At 44.3% G+C, this 24,109-nt stretch overlaps 1 protein-coding gene and 1 non-coding gene across 37 annotated transcripts in view; one reads left to right on the top strand and one right to left on the bottom strand.

Moving 5' to 3' along the window:
* CLASP1 (cytoplasmic linker associated protein 1) overlaps window positions 1-24,109 on the bottom strand; it is a 161,106-nt gene that overhangs the window by 127,976 nt on the left and 9,021 nt on the right. The window lies entirely within an intron of this gene.
* LOC121670859 lies at window positions 106-222 on the top strand. The gene has a single exon (XR_006018307.1). It is a non-coding gene; the product is annotated as a U4atac minor spliceosomal RNA (small nuclear RNA).

Below are 24,109 nucleotides of genomic sequence, written 5' to 3'. Positions count from 1 at the left end.
GAGCCGGGCGTCGGGCCGCGGGCGGGCCGGGGGCGCGCCGCCCCTCGCCGGGACCTCGGGCGCGGTTCGCGTTCCCCTACGGGCGGCGCGCCCCAGTGGCCGCCAACCGTCCTTATCTGGGGGTTGCGCGGCTGCTCAATGAGCGTATGGCGAGAGCAGCCCTGCTGACGCCTTGAACAACACAGCAGCGCCCGCTCCGTGCGCGGCGCAATTTTTGGAACCTCGCACCGCGGCGTGTGCGCGGCGCGTCTTCAACAACGCTCGCCCTGAGCCCAGCCGGGCACTCTGACGGCTCTTTGCGGGACCCGTGCGGTGCTGCTGTCTCTCGGCACCGCTCTCCCGGCACCGCCGGCCGACACAGCTCCCGTTCCCACTTCCCCCTCCTTCAACGAGCGCTGCATCCAGCAGAGCCCGTCCGGGGCACCCGCTGTGCCGCCCTCCGCTTAACCTCTCACGTTACTCCCGCACTAGCGGTCAGTCCAACAACCTTCAGCTTGTCACATGGATTCACTCCAAATTCGGCTCCACAGCACCCAGGGAACTACGCGTGGTGTACAGGGAAAACGGCCTGCTACTCCACGTCAAGTCTCCTGTGAAAAAACCTTCCTAAATAAATGCCCCTGGATCCTAACTTCTCCCAACATAACAACTTCACCTGCTCCACAGAGCTCCTGCATGCTTCTCCCCTCACAGTAACAGACCCTTCAACACTGTCAATTTTTTATTCAACGTCATTTATTCATACACCAAAGGAGCATTTTCCTCGTGCTTTTATTAAGCCGTGTTTCATTTTCACATTCATCTTGCACACTGGATTTAATCTACCATTGACAAATGCTCAGCCAGCTGCCCTAAGCCCTATCGCTGCCTGCGTCTGCCAGCTCACTGGGAGCCTCCCGGCTGGGGTCCGGCAGCAGAGCCCCAGCAAGAGGGTGGGCGCCAGATCCTCATCAGTTGGGAGATGCTTTTAGGGAAAGTCAATGGGACTCTGAGTGCCAGTCACCATTCACAGCTGTCTGATCAGAGTCCCATCACGGCAGCATCCTGCACAGAGATAAGTGTGCTGCCTGCAATTACAGAGATGTGCCCCGGGGATAAATTCGATCCCGGGAGAGGAAGGAATCCATCTCTTCTTCAAACTGCCCGCAAGCCAGGAAGAGTGAGGGGAACTCATCGCTCAAACATGAAAGGAAACACATGCACAATGCAAACATACCCTGCAGTTCACTCTCAGGATTAAAGCCAGGAGGATGAGCTAAGCCTTGCACGACTTTTTGCTGTTGTCCTTATAAAAATGGAGAGTTAATTAGCACAATGATTACAGTGGTGCTTGGACAGCTATTGAGGGAACAGCAGCTGGGGTGAGCAACTATGCTGGATTCATTTATCAACCCCACTGTGACACCTGCCTCAGAAGGTCAGAGGTAGAAAGCAGAAATCATGTATGGATTGACAGAGTCAACAATCCGCTACAGACAGATAACAGACAAACGAGGGCATGGCTGGCAAACAAACAAAGAATTAATTGAATTCCAGCCCTGGCTGCATTGGACTGCCTGTACTGAAGAGCCCACCCGTTCACTGCTGAAACAGTTACTGAAGCTCTGCCTGAATTAACACACACCAAGGTCCGCGAGGAACCTCAGGAACAGGGAGACTGTCACACAGGGAGCAGTGATGGGCCCTGTCAGCAGCCCACCCCTCTGCTGTGATCCCGAAGCAGGCCTCTCCCCCCAGGGAAGCCAGCTGGTGGGCATAGCTCCACACCAAGGCACAGGAAGGGCAGCTCTTCATCCAAAATTCCAGATAATGCTGCAGTGCTGATAACTACAGAGCTATTCCAGGCCTTACATCACCACAGATCTTTTAGCCTCCTTATTTACACAGGCCCCCAAAAGAGGGATCTCAGAATGAGAAAGAGAATGACAGCCCTCAGCCTGAGGCTCTGCCTCTTTGCTCATTTGACTCCTGAGGTTCCCCAAGACAGTCAATAAAGCAAGTTGGGCCACCCAGTATTCAGGTCATTTGGCATCTGCTGCTGCTTTGTCTTGTCTCAGAGTACTTTCTGTAGGTGACAAGGGCTGTCAGCAAACCCTTCTCCTGCCTCTCTCCAACTGCCAGGTCATCACTCCCAGTAAAGAAGTCTCTTGTTAGTTCCCAGGATGCAACACAGCCTTTCCCAATACAGACAGTACTTTTTTCAGAGGTCAACAAAAACAACTCAAAGCATCTGTCCTTTTATATCTGGGTGGAGTTGAAAGACCTGCAGGCAGCTTCCCATATCATAGAGCAGACAGCCCACCATCATCTGCTCCGGCAGTATGTGGTCACCAAGCATGGCAGACAAGTAAGTCCATCCATTTTAAAACAAGACACACCTAAACACACTCCCATAAAAAGGGTAAAGAAGCGGCACAATCCAGCAGCAGCTGATTCAGCACAAAGTGACCACAAGTGAATCACAGCCTCAGGCTACCCTGACAGCCTGGACGAACGGGGTGGGGGAGAGACGAGCCCTTCCCTGCACTCACCACACCATGACACAGCAGGGATGTGGTGGCTGCTGCATGAACCTTCATCCCCCATCTTGCAGGGAAACAGCAGTGAGCAGTACATCCCCACAGAGTCACTGCACTCTGCTGGCCTGCTGCTGAACCTTCCACACCTGGCAGCTTGGGACCTAAACGGGAATGCTGGAGAGAGCTTCTACACCACCTGTGACACCAGCTTGCTTCATGCTGTTTCAACATGCTCACTACCACTGGTGACACAGCTTAGCTATTTCACTTTGAAGTCTGTCTGAGAGGTTTTTCTTGGAGAAGGGATGGGAAATGGAAGACAAGACTTCAACATGAATAAAAAGAATCGTAGGAGTATTCAACCAGGTTTTTTTTGAACACTTGCTTAATCTTTTGGATTCATAAGCAAAAACATGGAGAAGTGCTTGCATACTTTGAGTAAATTTAATGTACCTTTGAAAAAAGGAGAACACTTCAGATTACACACTGAAAAGCTCGAGGCAAGCACTGATGGCTCACATCACTGCTGGTCTGATCAGTGCTGATCAGTCAAAGAGGGATCAGTTCTAATTCCTTGTGACATGAAACATCCACCACAACTGAACTGGGCACTCAAGACCAAGCTGAAGTTAGATGATACTGGCAAATTTAGTTTTGAAGTCAGGTATTTTGGGTCAGCAAGCAGTAACCAAAGTCCTGGCAGAGAGAGAAACATGGAGTCAGCTTCTGAAATGCTGACTGCTGTATCCCCCCTGTACACTACTATAACCACACCCACCCTGGAAGAGACAATCTCCTTCTGCCATTCCAAGAGTTAACATTCCATGTTCCAAGGCAGGATCACATCTGCACTGGAAGCATGAGTCCATCTCCCCAGCCCAACAATCCTTACACAGATGGTAAGGTTTTTTTGTACAGCACAATTTGCAAAAACCAACACCAGCAAACAAAAAGGCAGCAACAGTAGCACAACTGGTTTTACTGGCATGACTACAAGCTGTGGTGAAAGAGCTGAATGGGGGAAAACTTTAAATATATATTCTTGGGTTCTTTCTCTAGATTGATGAGATGCCTCCCATTCTGTCACAGGCACCACCTTTAAAATCCTCAAATTCCCTGATGGAATTACGTGAACCGAAACACCTGATGAAACCACTAGCACTTGTAAAATAAGCAAAAACCTGGTTATTTAAAGTTCTTCTTCATTTACAAGCCTGGTAACAGATGAGCAACTCAGTAAAAAATGCATAGTTCTACAGTGAAATAAATTCCAGGAGAACTAAGGTCATTTAAATGTTGGGAGATATTAAGAAAAGGTTGTCAGAAATGATCACTACAGGGCTGTATTTTTACTGCTACTGTAAGGACACAAGGGCACCTTTCCTGTGCAAAAGCAAAACATTCCAATAACTATCTTCTGGATCCAGAAAAACACCAACAAAAGCCCCTCCGTTGTCTCTTAAACTAAAAGCTAGAGATTTGGTAGAACCCATGAGAAATTCAAAGCAATTTAAGGAAATGCACCACAGAGCAAAAAGTTATCACTACAAAAATTCCACAAAGACTAACAGGATGATGCTTAAAAGAACACGATCACCCTAAAATGCGGTCATCTGCTTGCAGAAGAGCTGACAAGTATGTCCCAGGTGGAAGAGCTGGACCAAGTCAGCCCTCAGCCACACTGCTCCCTACTCTGCCTCTGCTCAGGGAAATTGAAGGGGGGGAGTTCCAAAGAATAGTAGTTCACCCTGTTTTGCAAAGATTCTGAACTGGTCCTTGAGTGGTTGCATATGATGAGAAGAGCAACAGCCACTGGGCTCTCTCCAAAGGACATGGAGGGAAGCACAAGTTGCAGAGTCACTGCTGTGGAGTACAGGAGGCTCTTCTGCCGTGAGCAAGGTCAAAGCTCCAGACAGCACAGCAGGTACATCACCACTGACACAAACTACAGTCTGCTCAGTCTCCAGGGAAGGAGTACTCATGGTAATACAACAGGAGACTTTGCAGTTGAAAGCAGAGTTACAACTTACTTCACACTTTCACATCTCAATTACCCCAAACACTGCTGGAAAAACAGCAGCAGCAGCATTATTTCAGAAAGGTGGTCCTGCTTACGCAGCACCTTACAGCTATGGATACCTGCATGGCAGCACTCTATGCTTAGTGTCTTCACATGAAACAACATCAAAACAAAACACCTGCACTACCAACTGCTATTGCCTCTGGTTCCTCACCACAAAGCAGTTAACTGTCTTAGTCACAAACATTGCCACTATTCCGTACATTTCCATTGCCCCCAGCTGAGCACTTACACTTATAGCCAGGTCCTCAGCTAGGAAGGAAAAATGAATATAGCTCTGTGAGCACTTGCCCCGGGATCAGGACCACTACATCCTTGTAGCTTTAATGGCTAGTTGCATCTCAGAGCTCAAGGCATAATGAAGCCTCATACAATGAGTGCTATTAAAGAAAAGCAAAAAAAAATATGACAAGGAAAAGAAAAAGGCCATTGCATTGCTCTGTTTCATTTTTCATAGGAAAATGGAAAGCCTTTATTACGGCAACTAGTCAATTGCCAGCACGGTGATGTGCCTTATTAACAGACCAGGCTGCTTTAGCTAATAACCTTGCCTTCCCCTCCATTAGCAGCAAAAGGCTGCTACAGTGCACAGAGCAAGTGAGAAATCACACTGGGAATCTGCCTGGAGGCAGAACCATATTAGCTGGAGCACCTCAAAAGCTCCTAGCACAGAAGCACTGACCCCAACTCCATCTCTAACACTACAGGAATAGAAAGGCTCAGCATATTTTAAAATTGAAACAGAAGTGTTTCTGAGGGTTTAGACAGCATCTGGAAAAAAAAACAAGGCAAGCACACAACCTAGCAGATAATCACCAACAATCTTCTGCTCTCTTAGGGCTCACAAAGTCTAGTATGAACTGTGAGGATGTTCAAATATCCAGATACTCTCCTTGATCACTAGTTCCCAAGCTTCTGAACACCTGCACTTCCAGATTACACCATTCAACACCAGCTTTTATGAGGAACAACAATACTGCAATGCAACGATGACAGGACACATGGACAGCCTCATGAGGAAGACACCAAAGAGGTGCAGACACAGCCAAGTCCCACCAGCTGCTGGCAACGTGAAAATAGCTGGGGATCAATCAGGGAGGCAGAGCAGCCACTGTGGTGAGGAATAGGCAGCAGCCAACTTGAGTAGGATACTTGCTAGATGCTGACAGCTCTTGCTAGGTTGTAGTTAATGAAGCTTTGTTCTTGTCTTGTTTGGGAAGAAAGGAACACATGCAATTAAGAATGCAATAGCATTTTCAGTAGCCAGAGTCTTTGTAAAACTCTGGTGACACCCTAAGACCTAAAGCTTTCACATCACCTCCCACCCTGCACAGACTGCCTGCTCAGCATGTACCATGCAGTCCTATGCCTTTTGAAGTGTCTCCAGACACAATCAGCAACAGCCTAATGGTACAACAATGAAGAACTCCACTAAGAAGGGTTCAAGATGCCTTTGTCAGCCACAGAAAGACACAATAGCCCAGGAAAGTGAAGAGATGGGTGCTAGGTAGAAAAAGGGGCAAGAGGTGGGAAGAAGGAATGCTGCCTCCACAAAGGAAGGCACCACTTCAGCCAGAATCCTACCCATACTCTTTCTGACCCATATAGGATAAAGCCCAGAGGATGACCCTTAAAGACATGGGTTAAAACACTTTCCAGTCTCTCCTACACCAGTGAGGGGTGCAGGTGAGCTAGATCTAACCCAGCACTGACAGCAGCCACAAGATCCAGCACAGCCCATACAGCATGTGTGATGCTTCCACAGCTTACTGTTCAATAAGGTCAGTGAAGACTGAGAGCTACTGACTTAAGCTGTTGACTACACCAGTTCCTTCTTTTGCCATTCCCTCTTACTCCCTCTCCAAGGTACTGTTAATTGCTGGTTTTCAATTCATGTCCAACAACTTAAAGGGAAAACTTCCAGAGGCTTGCCATCAGTGCTATACTCCAGCTAAAACCAGGACTCCAGAAAGAACAGCACCACGAGAACACAGAAGGAGACAGTCCCAGTGCTGACCAGCTCACCTGAGCCTTCCCATACAGGTGGAACCAGACCTCACATCACCAGATCTGTCCCAGTGCTCACCTGCAAGCTGGGCAGCTGTCAGCGTGCACTCTCTGCTTGAGCCACTGTCTGATCCTGCAAGTGACAGGCACATTTGACTGAAGTGACACCACTGGCCCAGGCCTAGCACCCACCCTGCAGACCTTTTTACACAGCTTTTGGCTCAGCAGCTCCAACCACTCTGTAGCCCATGCATGCCTCTTGCAACTATGTCTTACTTAGCACAGTTCTTGATCAATTCAGGCATCATTTTTAATATTTTTTAACTTTTGGCAATTAGATCTCTTCCAAGACTTTGATCTATCTGGTCTAGGAAACCAATGAAAAAAGATTCTGTCCCTGCCCATTTAAAAGCTAATTCTAGCTTAGAGAGTAATGCTTTCCACATGTTTCAGAACCAAACCCCACATGTCACTTAACACACAGGAAATAAAAATTATTTAATGCTGCTCTCCTCAACTCCTTTTGACCTGTGTGTCTTTCCCTTTGCCTTTCTGGCTGTCATCATTGAGATCTGGAGCAACAGCTGATGCATCACTGTGAGCTCTCACAAGAGAACAGAACATCTGTTTTCTTCCCTCAGACTGAAAACAGATGCCTTTTTAGTTGTGTCCAGCAGATACTCAATTATATGACAGCATAGTGAAGCACAATGCATCTAAAATCAGGGCACACCCTTGGGCCACATGGGTGCCTGGCATGTGGTCAGGAACCCAAAAAGGCTTTGCAATCTCAGGCAGGCTACCTATCCACAAGCATCCAGCATCCAGGACACCTGCACACACCAAGGGTAGTTTTCCTGCCTTGGCAATGTCTGCAGAACAGCTCTGGAGCAAACACCACGTGCACCAAGCGCTGTGCAGTCCCACTGCAGCTCAGCTGTGTACTTGTGACTTTTCTAACAAACTGTCTGGAAAACCCAATTCCATACAAAAAACACGCCTCATTAACCAACTCCCCTGACATTCCAGATCTGAAAGAGGTGACACTTGTCACCATGGGACAATTTTTCAACAAAATCTGCCTGGAGAGATTTTATTGGCTACTGTAGTCACATTGGAAACTCACACCTGTGAAAAACTCCTGCAAATGGCACCTGGGAAGCCCAGCCACAGCAGAGCGAGGTGAACATCCTGGCAATCCTGGTTCAAGGTTCAGCTTGGGACACATGGATGGGCTGACACTGGTAAGACAGATCAAGCAGTGCCTGTTCCATGTCTGTTCCTGTGGCTGAAGCAATCCAGTCTCCAGACCTATTCAACTGCAGGCATTTTACAGACAAAAACAAACCCCAAAGAAACAACCAACCAAATCCTCCATCCCCCCGAAAATCAAAAACAGAAAAAAAAATGGGGGGGGAAAAAAAAAAAGCCAAACCAACCCAACAAACCCAACTACAAACAATTGAAGGGAAGGGAATTCTAAATCCTGCACTGCCTGAAGGAGCCAGCATTTTCCTAAGGGAAAAGAACAAGCCATCTGAGCAGCTGACAGCACAAGTGGAAAACCAATTGGAAAATTATAGGGACAAACCACATACATTTTGGCTTCTATATCCAGCTCTAGAAACACATTTAAACACGTCAGGCAAATAGCTCCTATCAATGCTCTAGTGCCACAGCTACACAAACAAGCATCCCTCACACTAAGAGGTTGCCACAAATTCTTGTGGATTAATACAAGAAAGGTATTTATTAAATGTTCAACTAAATCATTAGTTCTTGGATTAATTATCTTAAATGGAACTCTTTAGAGCTGAAACAGATCAGAGGAACAGAAGCTGTAAGTGTAACAAAAGAAGCCACTCAGGGTTCGGCACAGGTACACAAAGAGCTGACACCCCAGGGGAGCTCAGCCAGACCAGCGGGTACCTCCTGGACAGGCTCTACTCACCTTTCACAATGCTTTCACTGCGTTTTGCTCTCCTTCACAACTCTTATCATTATTTTCAACATAACAATACCTGAACTGAATCAAGTGTTTAAATAACCTTTTCATTATTTTAGAAGATTGATGCCTTGTTTTGTAGTTCTGTTATTTTTTCTCCCAAGTTTGTTCTCACTGGACACTTGCTAACAAGATCAACCTTCTTGCTTTCTGCTGAACAGGATATGCTGTATATTCATGCAAGCAGTTAATAGCACAGCATATCCTTATAAAATACAGAAACCTAATTTAATATAACTCAGTAAAAGGCATTGTGTCACGTTTCAGGGGAGGGAGGAGGTTTTGTGCCCCAACACTGCAAAACCTTGAAGCAACACTGAAAAGCAATTTTGAAGAAGAGTAACTGCAACCTGCAGAATTTGAGTCACATTTCACCTCAGAGAAGAAAAGGAACAACAATTTTCCAGATGTTTCCTTCTAATTAAAATCAACAGGTTTTATGAAAGAAACATAGAAATATTTGTAATTTGCTACGGAACAGACTACTTGAGACTCAGCTGTTCCCTGTGGTCATCACACATACATTCAAAGGTAGGTTTACTTATTTTTGTCTCCAAGGGATTTTAAGGGAGGCTTGGTGGAGATTTCTAAAGCACAAATTATATGCCAGCCCTAACTAAAATACGCATCACCCAGAGGGAACTATACCTCTAAAAGCGTGCCCTCCATACCTTTGAAAGCTCTTCATTCTACACCATCCCGTATCTTTTTATTCATACGGGTTGGAAGTTATGGAAGCCTCCCTGCTCCTGTAACTTCAGAAGTGGATTATTTCCTTTGAGACACCTATTCCAAACTGAAGTGTCCCATTAGTATTATTTTCTTGCTTTAAATAAAGCAAGAACTTTCACACAGATGGTAAAGACTGGTCACTCTCAGAACTCTAAAACCAGATGTCTTGTGAATTCTGAAAGAAGACAGACAGAATGCTGGATGTGATAGTGTGCCATTGTTAAGCTGGCATGAAAAGGATGCCAGACTGCTTCCTCCCATCCCAGCCAGCTTTACTGCACACTCCAAACTGAGTTAAATGAAACAGTGACTCTTTGCTTTTAGCATAAGAATGGGGCTCACCAATAAATGCAGGTGGGAAGTTGTCTCCAAAGGCCAATTAGTTCAACACCATGCCTCCCCCACTGCTCAAATTAGATCAATCACGCCACATTTCTAGAGAAAGTGTTTTGTTTTATTTGATTCTTAACATAAAGGTCTTCAGCTGTGACTGACTTCACCTTGTCATTAAAAACTGCAACAGTTTTATATATTCTAGTTAGAAGCGGCTCTGTCAATTCAAAACCAGGTTTAATGAGCTTGTGTGTCACCACCTGTAAGACCCTGCTGACAGACTATGAAACAGAAAAATTTATTTTATTTTTTTAATCCTTCTCTAGGTACAGTAATATAAGTCAGGCAACAATTTGTAGCCCCCAAAGACTCCAGCTACAAGATCTGACCCATGACAATCCTGGGCTTCAACAGTTTTTCATGAAGTTAATAAAGGATCTGCAACACGAAGAAGGCAGCAAGATACGCACACACATAGAGGTGAAATACTGCCAGTCATAGCAGGAATTGATACATTCTTTTCAGCTAAGAAATGGTATTGGGCTTTTGGTTCATTTATCTAGGAGGTTTTAACTTGACATCATCTGATAAAAGTAAAAACTTCAAAGTCACACAGCGATAGGCTTCAATTACTATTTCTCTATCAGTCTGTCAGTGGCAATGTGATTCAGGAAGGAGGAGGGATTGCTGCTGGCAAGTCTCTTGCGGTCTACAGCACAGAGGCTATTTCAGCTGAATTGGAGATTGAGTTTCACAGATAGTAACTATGTCAGGCTAGAAAAAATAATTTAGAGGATTTAAAATATGACAGTGCCCAAGGATAACACAAAGAAACATAATATGCTTTCCAGATAACACTGCTTGTAGTACAGGTTAGAGATCAAGTGGCTGCTTTTTCTTAAGAACAGACATTGTAAGAGAAGTCAAGCAAGTAAGTTGCTAAATCTTCCACAAAATCAACACCACAAACTGATTCAGAAGCAGATGCAGCTACAGTTATGCCTCTTCTTGCCCTTCATCCTTTTCCTCCTGTAGGTTAATAGCACTTTCCTGCACCATAGCAAGACAGGAAATACAAGGTGGTGTTTTTCATGGGTTTTCATATCCTCATCTGGAACTACAGAGCATTATTACTATCATAAACTTGTCACACTGAGGTCTAGCAGGATTGTATGTTGGAAAGAAGTATTACTTGGCTTCTCTATATACATCTGCCTGCAGTGTTGGGACTGTGCCAGCATGCAGTCCAGTAACAAATGTAGTTCAGTCTAAGATCTATACATGGAGGAAAAAAAAATATTCACACAGACATACTCATACACACACATCACCATTTAAAGAGATTTCACCTCCATCTTTCAAAGGACTGGGAATTTGAGTGTGCACATATACATTCTGTTCCTTGTCTCCAAATTCATACATCAAAGAAGATGCCACAACCACAAAGCAACAAGGAAACAAAGCACAGAGTCTTCATTAACTCTTTCTTTTAAAAAAAGAACTTCAAGAGGAATGCAGGCCCTGCAGTGGTTTCTGCTATATCTTGACATTTTCATCAGCCAAAGGTAAGGAATTTGGATTAGCTGCTACAGGCCAGATTCTGACCCATGAGACTAGCACAAAACCAGAACCTTGAGCCAGCTGCCTGCATTCACATTCTCTCCAGAAACAGGACAGAGAAATCAGCAGTCACTGCATGTTTCTCTCCTTTTGATGATTTAATTCAGACCTTAAAAAGTCACCTAAATTCTATCAGATAGGGAAAAAACAATTCCAGATTTTTAGCCACTAAGCTACTTCAGTCTATCAGGGAGATCCCATGCTCTTTGAAGAGTTGCCCAATTATGTGCTGACCTTACATGGGCTTTGACGGTTTAAGTGACTCATTAAATAATACAAGATAGTGAAAACTTTATTTTGCAGGACAGGTTAATGCAGTTACAGAATTTTTCCATAAAATTCTTTTTGATCACTAGATAATTAGGACTAGGAGTCAAGATACAGCATCATTAACACCTCCCTTTTATCACTTCTCCCCAGCAAGAAATACAAGGTCCCAGGAAAAATAGCAATGGAAAGCAACCCCAAATCCCTCCTTAGGAGGGTTTGAGAAGGCATATAACAGTAATCAACACCAGCACTGGTTTTATTGTTCCTTTCACCTGTATAAAGCAGCATGCATGCAAACAGCACCCTTCCAGCCTACACTGTCTCTGCAAGAACTTGAAGAAATTCTCTGACTTTACAGGAAGGAACTGGTGCGCTCCCAGTTGACTCTGAGCACCACAGAACAGGAGTTGTATCTAGGTAGGATCAGTCTCCCAAGTCTGCCCTCCAAAGCCTTTGGTCAGGACCTCTTCCCCCACACAAGGATGTGGATCGGGCCACAGCTGCCTCACAGCCACACTGAGCAAAGAGCAATCCCAACACCAGCCATGCTCAGCAGGGAGCTGACAGACACAGCCCTCTCTCCTCACCAAGTTAGAAAAGAGCAGCACAAGTCAAACCAGTTTTCTGCTCACCAGCTCAAGAACTTCTTCCGAGGCAAGCCCAAAAGCCATTGCTTGCTTCTTGCAAGCCCTCACTACAGCAGCACACTGCAGTGCAGCCACAGTGCACGTGAAAGGCACACTTTTCCTGAGGCTGCAAAGCTAACCAGAATACCAAAAAAGGGAGCTCCACCAAGGAATGGACAGGAAAGACTACGAGCATTAAATAGACACAGTCACAAACCAAAACACCATTAACACCACCCATCACTTCTGCCATGTACATCAGATGACTGTAGGATGCTCTGTAAGCATGGTGACCACCAAGGGAAACTACAGCCCAGCTGACTTGTACAGGACATTTCTGCTGCAGCCTCCAAGACTGTTTCTCTTCTCCACTGTTGCTTTTCAGGCTGTACATGCAAGTTCATCCACAGGAGACTGGCTTGAACCCTCTGTCTCCAAGGGCAAAATTCTCCATGCACACAGCAATGCTACCTCTTCTACAGGTCCCCTTCCCAGAAATGCCCTTAATTCATATAATCACATTCTTGATCACAGCAGAAGTTCCCAGTCAGAGTGACATATCAACATTGTGACCCACTTGTCTGCCACAGCATGAAAGCCTCACAACAGTGTTTCCTTGGTATGACTGTAGCTGTACTCACCCCATCTGCCAGCGTGCTCTTTTCCCTGCCACATGCTGTGCCTTTCTAGAGATTACAAAAAACTATCTCTGCCCACGACAATGCCTTTAAAGCTTCATCCCACATCTCCCCCCAGCTCTTTGTTAATGACACTGCTATAGAACTGGAGCTGGAAACCAGAGCAGCTACCGTAAAATGGCTAAAGATTCCCTTAGACCGTCATTAAATAATGACGATGTTACACCTCCAAGGGCACATGACCCTTCAGTGAAAAGAAGGCATAAGCAAGGCCTCTGAGCACACACACCTACCTATAGGCAGAGAAGTTTTGTTCTTCTCTACCCTTCAATTACTTAGCACCTTTCTGGGATGAAAAGAGTGGTGTGCCCTCCCTCCCAGAATCCCACCAGATCCAGCAGCACAGATAAAGCTCTGCCAACACACTGCAGAACAAGGCACAAACTACCAGCCCCATTTGGCACATGTTAACAGTTGTAGTGAAAACCACATTGAAGAGATTTTGCTAGCATGGACTTGAACAAAGGTGGTGATCATCTTTTCCCATATCCTCCAGGAGAAGGATAAAGAGAAATCCTCTTAGATTAGCTAGAAAGAAAATTAAACACGCAGAGCAGAGGGGCACTGGAGCAGACTAATTTGGGAGAGTGTGAAATCTTCAAAGGATGTATTTTAAGCATAGGTTGGATAAATATCTGACAGAAGACATCTGGGTACATTCGTCTTCTGTGAACAATAAACTGGATTTGACTATTTCCTGAAGTCCGTTATATTACAATACCTACAAAGCCTCCAAATTTCCTCCTTGCCATTAGAAACACATTATCAGCATTATAAGTTATTAGTTAGTGCACATCCTTTATGAACAATGAAAGGCAGAGTGATAGACTCTTATTAGCAATCCTCTGTAGAAATACACTACGCTGCCTAATCCAAGTTACTCCCCAAGGTAAGGTTGACACCCTGGTAAATAAACTCTCCAATACTGGCTTAAATCAAGATTAATGTACAACCATGAAGTGTATAACGGTTACGGTGAACCTTAGACTCCCTCTCCTATGTCTGAAACTCAGACCATATCCATCCTTTCTTCCCCTGGAGGATCCTTAGCAAATTCTACACCAATGACCCCAACTTAAACACACACAGTGAAATACAATTTTCTTCTTGACAAAACTTACTTTGAGCCAAGCTTTGAGAAATATGGAGCATGTACATCATGAGATTTCCTGGAATAACGTATTAGAGAAGTGCTCACTCAGGGAACATGAAAGAGCTTTCTCCTCACTGCAAGTAAGATGCAAGGAGACATTTGGATCCTATCATGCTGAGCTGCTCCAAGACCCAGTAAAACTCCTCATATTTGTGACATTCATTATTCAACAGCAATCAATAGGTCTTAACAAACTTTTGGCTCTTCAGAACAACTTTCTAACCACCCATACACCTAACTCCACAAAACACACTGGACTCTGCATGAAAAAGAAACAACCTTAGCATATGCAGCATGCTCTGTCTTGGGTTCCATATCAGTATGACTCAGTTGTGCTGCTTTGCAAGACCTGCTACCAAAGCCAGAATAACACACAGACCAGCCCTTTCCCAATTAAATTGAACCCATTTATGCCACATTAAGTGAGCTAAACCTTGTAAAAAAGTCTCTAGGCTACTCAAAGCAATAGAAAATTTACTTTAGGCTTGCAGTGTTTTACTCATTAGGGAGAAGTTCAAACTAAATTGCATGAAACTGCGTTAAAAAAGAAATTTGCACCATTTCCCAGACCATACAGAAAGTGTCTTACCACCAGGTAGTTAAAAACCACCACATCTTCCTTAGCTGTTGGCTCTGGAAGGGACAAGAAACAAGCTGATCTTAAGTTAGAAATGCTCCCCCAACTTCAGAGGTCTTGACATCACCCCCATTTTCAAATCACTACAATGGGCCAGTATCCTCAATTTAATAAGCACAAACATTTTCCCAAAGTAACAGATAAGAGACTCAAGAAGAAGGGAAGACTTTATAAGCTTGGACACTGTATACTGAATCCAAGTCCAGAACAGCCCAGTTCCAGTATTAAGCACAAGCCCTGCCCCTCCACTGACCCCAGATGTGAGGTTCACAACTTGTGCTCCCAGGCTTTGGAAACAGACTCACTGCTCTTCATACAAGAGAGGATATTAAACAGCCCAGACTACCTGGAAATAGAAACTTTATTTTAAAACCTTATCTCAGATTTTTTTTCTTCTATGGGTAGCCTGAATATCATAAAGGCAGAGACCACCAAAACACATTAGTTACTACAGGCTAGTCTTACACAGTAATGTGTAGAACTCGTATCGCATTATCACAATGCTTATCAATCCTAAAACCACAGGGAAAAATATGGCCTAGCTTGTGGTTAGGGTCTCCTAAAAATTCATATGCAACCTCTGAAACTCTTCAACATATTTTCTCCAGAGCTTTCTCCTGAACACAGCTGAACAAAATGGGCAACCAACTTCCAAGTGAGGCATTCTGCACTGCTGCTGCAACTGTGTCTTCTCTTGCAGCCTTTAAGCAGAGCATGACCTCCTACAGGCAGGGGCTGCATCTCCTTGCTGGCCGCAAACACCACAAGCAGGACGGAAACAAGCCCAAAAACTCTGCTGCTGTCTGCAGGGTATCTAAAGCCTCATCCCATGAGCCACCTGCAAATACACCGGACTACTATTCTGACTCCCTGCACAGAAGAGCTTGGTTGTGGTGCAGACCTGTGGTTTGCAAACCTGGATTTTAACACTACCACCTCTCTTTTACAGCCTCAGCACCCAGTGGAGGGAGAAGGGTTTGCTGCAAGCTGAGTCAGTAGCAGGCTCTTCACTATTTAACCACTCTCCACTATCACTCTCCTCTTACTGACACCAAACAAAACCCACACAGCTCCTTCACTGGTCAGATTGGGAGCGGTACTGGTTGGTTGACAAGGATCTGCAAGAGAAGTTTTCTTCTTTCAAACCTGGACTATACAATATGGTTGGGGAGAATGGCAAGGTTCTGCCCTCCAGTCATTTCCCAAGAGCCCAAATTACTGAAGGCACAATTGCAATTACCTGCAGCCAGGGCTGCCAGCTCAGCAGCAACTAAGCCCTTCCCGTGGCTCCCAAGTGAATTCACTGTGATGGTTTAAGGAACTGGGCAAACAGACCAGACTCAGCAACTGAATCCTGTCAATACACTTCTCCCTCCTTTAAACAGCCTCCTTGAGACCTGGGGGAACAAGGCATCATTAATCTGGAACGAGAAGCATCTGCATGTGGCATTAGCTAGAACACCTGCATATAGCAGCAAGAGAGAAAACACCTTTTCCCCTGGAGCTAATCCCTGCAAAGGCACCTGCTTTCCCAGCAAATCTTTACACCAGCAGAAACCCAGTTCCCACTTATCTGCTCACAATTCAGCAACACAGACAGATTAACTCGTAACTGTGATCTTCTCACACACACACAAAACCCACCTGCAGTAGTTTAATTGTGTTTTTACATGGAAGGGGCCAAGACTGGCAAGCAACTCACCCAGCCTCTCTTCCACACAGTGAGGAATCCTTCTCACCAGGAATTTGTGGAGCAGCCTTCATACTTTGGGGAGTGACTTACAGCTCCATAGAAACATAAGGCAGAAAATGAAGAGCGTGAAAAATATCCAAGGATTTCCTCTTCCCTATGGAGTCACCTTGCCTGCCAGCCTATTTCAGTCTTGCAGACAGAGGAGGTTTCCCTCCCACCATGGCTGGTACAAACGTATTCCTAACACTGGGTCTGTACCTCTCCCAGTGACAGTACTGCACACCAGGCTCTGTGCTCAGTCACACCAGCGCAGGCCAAGGAAGCTCCAGAACAGTCTGGTAAGCAAAAGCCTTTAGACTGCCAGAGCTGTGGTGGGCAGAGCACCAACGTGCCCCCAGAGCCAAGCTACCTAACACACCTACTGGTGCAGCAATCAGGGGAGGGGGAACAGCTCCACATGAACCCAATGTTGCAGTAAATACACTTAAATCTTCAGAGCAGTTTCATCCCCATTCAGAGGGCAGAATGGAGGCAGAGTACACTGCAAGACCATTGCCAAATTTTCCCTGTAGTATTGCCTTGCTACTTTATCTGTGAACTAGGAACTAAATACAATCTCTGCCTGAACGGCTGGTGACTAAAGAACATAGCATCAATATTTAAACCAGTCAAATTCTCTTGACAGAAAGCAACACATTTATGCCATGTCTATTGTTCAGGCAGGTAGGAGCAGCAGGCTTCGATGATGGGTTTAGCCATTTTGTTGGTCTGAAAAGTAATTCCAGATACGTTCAGATGAAATGCACTACAGAATTTAAAAATTTATATTAATCTCATTCTTCCAAAATCATTTTATTTTCTTTTGATCCAGCATCAAAGACTTTCAGGATATGTATGTCATTAACTCTGCCAATCAGAAGAGCAGTGAACCTCCAAACCAACTACTTACAGTATATTTAGCAAAAACATGCACTAAATATTTCTAAATCAGATCTTGCAAGATCAGGGGAGAAGCAGGGAGGTTCCTCCTAATAAGTAGGACTTTCAGGAAGTTTCATACAGATTGGTTCTAGTGAAAGCTTTAGACATCAGCCACCAAATAGCATTATCTCTATTGAAGGAGTCCATGCTCCAAACCAAATACTCTGGACAAACACAGCCCCTGCTGAAAGATGGCACTATGCAAGGCATGGGCCACCACCACAGCCTGAGACCCACCAAGCCTTGAAAACGACAAAGACTGACATGAGGCTCAACTGTCCACAGTGCAGACAGATCACCTACAGCTCATCACTAACAAAAAAGCATAAGGAAACGGGATCTACAGCTCCCCAGGAACTGCACATTTATCTCCCTGTGATTCTCCTCTTGCAGACTCCTGGTGCATGTGCACAAACTTGCTTTCAGCAGCAAGTTGAAGCTCACTGCATTAAGGAGAAAATTAGCTGTGCAAGTCAAATAAAAGCACACATGCTTCTTTTCAAGTTTCCTTTTAATCTTTTCATGCCAGATAAAAGGAAAAAACAAGATTCATCTCACAGGTATGCAACTGTTCCAAAAATGAGCACTGAACAGCAGAGATTCAAAACAGGCACAAAGATGAAAACAACATCCATATGCAGGTTAAGCATGTCATCCACAAACACTGAACCTGTCAGTGAGAAAGAGAATGCTTGTGGCAAAGAACCTCTTTCAATAAGGTTCAATCCTTATCTTCCTCCCTGCCAAGCCTCAGAGGAGCAGGATGCACCCTCAAGTTCTTTCTTGCAAGAATGTGGACACCACCACAGGTCCTGGGACAACCAAGTATCTGCTGATCAGCTTTTCCAAATACCTCACTCTCAGCTCTTGTATTTGCTACAGAACAGTAACCCTTTCCATACAAAGACACAACCCCCAACTGATTACACAGCAGGAACCCAAGCAACCAATGTTCTGGACAATGACAGCTCTCGTGACTGAAACCTTAATTCCAAATCACAATCCAGCTTGTAATGTTGGTTAATCAGCTGCTCTCCTCAGACGCTTATACCTAGAATGATTCTATTCAAGTCAAAGGAGATTGCACATTTCCCCCAAAATAACCAAGAGCGGATTTTAGGATGTCAAAACAAGCATTGTCTGGAAGCAGAGGGAACCATCCTCCTCACACCACTGATCTAGGAAGTGCAAAGGAAACAGCAAGGACAAGAGAACAAAAAAATTATTGAAAACAGCAATATCTGTCTATCATCAAGCTACATAATTTTAAAGAATACAGGCAGCAGAAACTATGATCTCTTTATCCTACATTATTTGCATCACTAACAGATTTTTAGAGGCAGAGGGCCTCATTAGATCAGTTAATCTGATATCCTATGTAATACAGTTCGTGAAATCCCAAGCAGTTCCCTCTGCACTGAAACCAATTATTTTCTATGAATAAAGTATTTCTTCTGGAACAGCGTTAGGGTTTAACCTGATTTAAGATCTTTAAATCAAATAAAGGAAGAAAATCAGAACTAAGAATTCTGACCAACAATTTATTTTTTGTTATAGATACAGACCTTGCATACACCACTGTAAAATGCAGAAAAACATAAGCATTTTTGTCATCTGCCAAAAAAGGATTCCCCACCCCCAATTCACAAGCAATAGTTTTCAGCCTTCTGAAACATACAGTGATCTACATACTTTCTAATAAGGATGTGGATCTCTACAGTCCAAATGCAAGCCCACAGACAACAGCCTCACTTCCTTCGAGTTATCTTTTATAGCTCCCTAAACAATAAACCAAGTTCCAAATGGCTGAGAGCTCACAGGTTCAACAGTGGTGCACCCCAGCAGAGTGCAAAGAAGCAGAGAGGGCTGGAGTTGTTCCCATATCCATTCCTAGGGCAGTACAAAAAAACAGTAATAGCCCAAGATTTTTTTCCCCATCTTCTATAGTGTAAAAGCTTTATACAAAACAGCAGGTTTAGAAGATGCCACAGTCACACAATACCAAAGTAACTAGCACAGAAGCCAAAATTTCTGATATAAATTCACATATAATTGACTATAAAAAGAATTACCAATGTGTTTTTACTTAGAAATCACTGAAACTATCACATGGAAATACAGATTCAAAAGCTTCAAATAGCAGGAGTGGCAAATCATAAATTTCAATCACTAACTCTGACTTCCATAACAAAAAACTAAACAAGATTAGTTATCCCCCAATTACCCATTATTGAAGGTATGCCTCAAAGGAATGTCTCCCAGAAAAAAATCTCCATAAGAAACAAAATCCAAATGTAAATTAATCCTTATTAACATACACACAAGTAACACAGGCATGTTATTAACAGCATTTGAAGAGTTAAAACTAAAAATAAACAGACCCCTTCTTCCCCACATTAGCTGTGGTGCTCATCCAAAATTATGTCCCATCTCCAGAGAGTCTGCACATGGCACATTGCAGCAGTTGGAGTCAATTTGAATTTCTCCAACTTCAGTGGCAGCAGGATCTGGCTCTTAATTAAGTTCCAGACTTCCCATTGTCCCAACATTACCACACCTTTCCTGATTAAAAAATGCAGTTATTAGAGCATTTTTGATTTAGTTGTTCCTCAGCCAAGTTTGGCTGTAGAGCCATTTCATAGCACACATTCACTTACCAGAACTGCTGCTCTAATTTATCACAAGTGCCCCTCTGATCCCTGGAAAACAACTCCCCAGTAACACATTTCATTTCCATCCTCCAAGTCTGAAGATGGCAGACTTCAATGGTGACAGCCATGAAGTAAACAGAAGGAAGATAAACAGGCTCAGGGCATCTACTTGACGTCCCAGAAGTTTTTCCTGGCTCAACTCCCACCCTGATGAACACCATCTAAAAGTCCTGCCCTTGGCCTCTTCTCTTTGCCTGTGCTTTCCTTACCCCAATGTAAAAAGACACACCAGAATGTCTCCTGCTCTATTCCTCTCAGACTACCACCCGAGAGTCACCACTGGTTATCTTCCCACAGCAAAAGTAGAGTCTATCCCAACCTCATCCTTCCCCACAGCTCCATCTTTTCCCCGATTAGCAGCTCCTTTCTTCTCCAAGCTCCTGGCTCATACAGGAGCCCTCTGCTCAGATTTCCCAGAGGGCTTTATCCAGGCCTTTTGAACTGCCAGGATTAACCTGTCTGCACAACTGGTTCTTTGAGACATGGACACTTGCACAGCTCCCCATGCTTTCTCACTCCATGCCTCACCCATCCAAAGCACAGCCTTTGCTAAGCAGTGTTCGAGGGCTGTAGCTACACCAAATGAGCCCCTTTGACTGGGAACACGAAAACAGTAGGACCACCAAAGCCACCCTTTGTGCCTAGTCCAATATGCTTATATTGATGTTTGACCTATCATCTTGGAATCATCATAAAACACACTCCTGCAAAACAATTGTGATAAATTTGGATTCTAGTTAAAACACGGAAAACACCACATGAAAAGTCTGGAGTACCCACAAAGAGTATAAAGTACATATTCCAGCAATTTATCCTGGCTCTCCTGTCTAGATCAACTTTCCCTTCACCTTATTTCCCTCCTTTACGTTAGCTGAAAGAACTGGGGAGCCCATGGGACCAATGTGACCTACACAGCTTCACTACTACATCACAAGAAACCTGCTTTTCCACAGACCAAAGAGCCAGCAAGCCACCCTCACACCAGCTCTCACATGACTTAGTTTTGTAACAGAGCTACCACCTTGTTCTTAAGTGTTTGTCCAGCTTCAGCACACTCTGCTATAATTCTCATGCACTACTTCCTCCTGAAAATGGCCATCAGAAAACTCAGAAACGCCAATCAGAGAGCCATCAATTAGCATCAGCCCCAGATACCTCAGTGATAGCACAATGAAGGATCAACAGCTGAGAAAAGACCATGTTAGTACCTAGTACTCAACTAAGAGGTCTCCCTGATAGAAATCTGAAACATACTTCTTAAATTTACTAAGTGTTTAAACTTGCAGTATTTCATGCAGACCTAAAATCCAGCCTATCCCATCTGCATAAAACAGCTTGAAGTTCTCACATGGTTCTCAGCAGCTCACCTTTCTGCTGTTACACATCCTTTCCCTTCCACCTTTCCCAAATATATGCCCCATTTATAACACTACTGCTGTAAGGGAATTATCTTACAGTGATACCTTTTTTCATGAATGATCCTTCTTTTCACACCACCATCCCTCTCTAGCTGTTCTGCAAATTGATGTTTCATATCTTCACCTTCAAAGCACTGTCATTTGGTCCAAGATCCTGCCTTCCCACCCCATTTGTAATACTAATTCCCATCACACATCACCTCTAGGTGCAACTTTTCAAACAAGAACCACAGCACTTTTCTCCACACTTGCCCTCCTGCTCTTAGGAAACGTTCTCATTAACTTTTAGCAGGCTTATAGAACAGGAAATTCCAGAAGGAAACAGATGAAACTGCAAGGAGAGAATGAGACCTGAACAACATGAAGAAAGAAGCAGAGCTCTTTGAAGGCAACAAGAAAGTTCAGGTCTTGATGGGGATTGAAGCTAGTAGTCTTTCACAAGCAGACGTACTCACATAACTTATTCACATTCCAGCAAAATTATGCAGGTAACAACTTTCCAAAGACCTAAGGGAAAGAAGGTAGAAGAGGCAGACAGGAAAACCAGGAAAGCTACCCATACAGGCCTGGAAGAAAAGCTCTAGCCAGACAGACAAAGTATTCCAATCTGCAAGAGCATGTACCTCCTAAAACCGGTGTGCAGTTTCAGCTTTCCATACCACATCCAATCATTGTGTGAGAAATTCCTTTTGGAGGTCAAGCAGTTCAGCCATGCACACAACAGCAGCACAGCAATGGCACCCTTCATGCCTCAGGATACAACACTGCAGTGCCCCTCTGAGCATCTCAGAGTTAATCACAGTACACTACTGCCTTCTCCAAGGAGTTAATTTACCAAACTAGGAGTGTACTGCAGTATCTGCACAAGGATCATTCTGTCCACAGCACTCCGAACAGATGAGAGCACACAAAAATACATAGTTTATTAGGGAGTATTGGGTTAAACAGTTTGGTGCATCAGGATGGACTCCATCAGCTATGAGCAAACAGAATTCCTTCCAAAACTCAGGTACAGTTTTTATTCCAATGTGAAAGCTAGAGCTGTCTATCTTTACAGAGCTATTACAGAAATTGGAGTATTAACAGGTCTGGCTCCATCAGACAACTTTGGTGATGGGCATATGTCAGTAAAAGTCTAATGTCCAGCTCTGCACCGCACTGAACGAGCGGCGACCCTTTATCTAAGCTCCCAACAGGGAGACATGAAGTCCTCCCAAACTGTTAAAAGCAGACGTTTGTTCCATGTCACTGCACAAGCGCTGATGCCTCCATTTGCAGCAGGATTTCCAATTAGACCAAACACAACTATGTCACTTGATATTAGTCAAATGGAGAGTCATGGCAATACAAGGCAAACTTGCTGTCTTTTAATGGAGTATAGTTCTAACAGACAAAGAAAATTAGCACAAAGAGCTGATTCCTAATACACATTTCACAGTAAATGCAGATATTACTCAGATAATATAATTTCGTAACATGCTGAATCGAAGCAACTTTAGGTTTCCCATTTGCTGCTACCAGGTTCTCAACTACCAGCTGACTGGCACAAACACTCTTAACATTGGCAAAGCGGTACCACCACAGTTCACCTCACAATGCTTCCACACCCCAAAGAAATCTTGCCAGCCTTTGTGCTTGTGTGCACACATCCTGCCTGTAGGAGCAGAGCTGCCACACAAAGGGCACAGACGGGCTGGATGAGGCTTTGAGCACCCTGGTCTAGCAGAAGGTGTCCCATCCAGTGGCAGGGGGGCTGGAACCAGATGATGTTTAAGGTCCCTTAGAGCCATGCTATGGTTCTACATCAGAATGGGGCTCTACTGTGCAATTTTTCATCATTTCCACAAACTTCTCTCCAGGAGTTACTTTTGGGGATAGAAAATTTTTGTGGCTACTAATGCTTTTTCTTCTCACACTTAAGGCAGATTCAGCCCTACACATTTTCTCCTCTGGCTAAAATCCCAGCCACACCATAAAAAATTACCAGGCTCTCCATGGTGTGATAACTGGGAGTCTTTGCTCCGATTCTTGAATAGTCAAATATTGCTTTGTTTTAAAGTTCCATGTTTAGCACAAATGAGGAACTCAGTAGGTTTTGCCTAGTTAAAAAAAAAGAGATCTCATCTAGAAAGAAAGTAATGAATCATTTATGGAAGGCAACATTCATTTGGAGAAATTCAGAGACTACATGTCTCCACTGTGTTCCCTCCTGCATTTAATGATATGGCCACAGACCAGACGACACACAGGATACAATTACACAAGGCAGCTTCATACAGACTCACACAAAGCACAATTCCAACCATCAGCTCTGAGCAAGGCAAGCAGGAGGGCAAATCTGACTGTGCTCAGTCTCAGTTAAACTGTTACTGGTACCCTGGGTGACTCAGCACACAAAACTGCTGGCGTCACTGGCATCCCAAAAACATTTACACAGGAGTCAATTCATGTAAGCACCTCTGACACTGGGACACTTACCTACTGATAAATTCTTCTAGAAAACAAGTAAGAAACAAGTTTTAGGGCCTTGACAGTATACACTGATATGGTGGATGGAACTAGATGGTGAGTCCAAAGACCCTTGCAACCTGAATTACCCTGTGATCCTAAGAGCTGATCCAACTGC

The sequence above is a fragment of the Corvus kubaryi genome, unplaced genomic scaffold (genome assembly GCF_017639235.1).
Source record: "Corvus kubaryi isolate FWS band 111438036 unplaced genomic scaffold, C.kubaryi_AGA036_p1.0 37396, whole genome shotgun sequence".
NCBI lineage: Eukaryota > Metazoa > Chordata > Aves > Passeriformes > Corvidae > Corvus > Corvus kubaryi.
Note: the sequence above shows the minus strand (reverse complement) of the source record. Positions and strands in the feature narration are given on the sequence as shown.